This window comes from Myotis davidii, unplaced genomic scaffold (assembly GCF_000327345.1).
Source record: "Myotis davidii unplaced genomic scaffold, ASM32734v1 scaffold43, whole genome shotgun sequence".
Classification (NCBI taxonomy): domain Eukaryota; kingdom Metazoa; phylum Chordata; class Mammalia; order Chiroptera; family Vespertilionidae; genus Myotis; species Myotis davidii.
Window position 1 is genome coordinate 940,683 of NW_006294590.1, and position 1,016 is coordinate 941,698.

At 53.6% G+C, this 1,016-nt stretch overlaps 1 protein-coding gene across 1 annotated transcript in view; it reads right to left on the minus strand.

The window, feature by feature from the left end:
• Positions 1-1,016, minus strand: part of LOC102763411 (nuclear receptor corepressor 2) — a 49,912-nt gene that overhangs the window by 41,648 nt on the left and 7,248 nt on the right. The window lies entirely within an intron of this gene.

The following is a 1,016-nucleotide window of genomic DNA, read 5'->3' on the forward strand; positions in this document are numbered from 1 at the left end:
ATTTCAGGTTCTCATTTTAATTTTAACTTTTTCCCATGATACATATTTTCTGCACTAGTTAGCATCTTGCATGTGTAGCTTTGTATAAAGAGCCAGATTGTGACCTCAGTCACACTCGTTTTATTTTTACTGAAAATGTAATGGGGAGCAATGAAGAATCAAAGAGGGGCCAGAGGTCAGCAGGCTGGAGAGCAAATGCTGAAGAAGAGGGTTATGGGAAACACGCACATTTGAGAAACTAAGCGAGCTGTTGCGACACGGACCGTCTGGCCCGCAGAGCCTAAAATATTTACTCTCCGCCCTTTCCAGAAAGCGCCAGCTGACCTCTACGAACGCGGAAGGTGGTCAGCTGCGTGTGTGTGTGTGTGTGCGCGCGCGCGCGCATGCATGTGCAGTGGCGTGACCACGGCGTGGCCGGGGAGGGGCCGGGCATCCGGGCACCGCACCACAGCCCTGCCTGCCAGTCACCATGGTTTCACCAGCGTGAGCGTGTGGGGAAGGGACTGTCGCCAGGTTGTGCGGGGAGTGGTGGGGGAGAGAGGGAGAGGGATGCACAATTGCAGGGGTCCTCAAACTGTTTAAACAGGGGGCCAGTTCACTGTCCCTCAGACCGTTGGAGGGCCGGACTGTAGTTTTAAAAAAAGCTATGAACAAATTCCTATGCACACTGCACATATCTTATTTTGAAGTAAAAAAACAAAAGGGGAACAAATACAATATTTGTATGTGCATGTGGCCCGCGGGCCGTAGTTTGAGGACCCCTGCACAATTGCAACCGTGGGCTTATCTGAGGTCACCAGCCAATATTTGGCCGAGCCAGGATTTGACCCCTTGACCTCCCAGCCCCTGCAGCGGAGGGTGACATGTAAGCTAGAATGTGGTCTCCAGTTGCTGCAGTCCCCACCCCTCCCTACTGCCTCCCTCCGTTTCCCTCACCCGCTCAGCCTGCTTTGCTGTTACAGACCTGGGGAGTTTGCTCTTGGCACACAACTGCCCCCTCCCCCGCCCATCGGCCC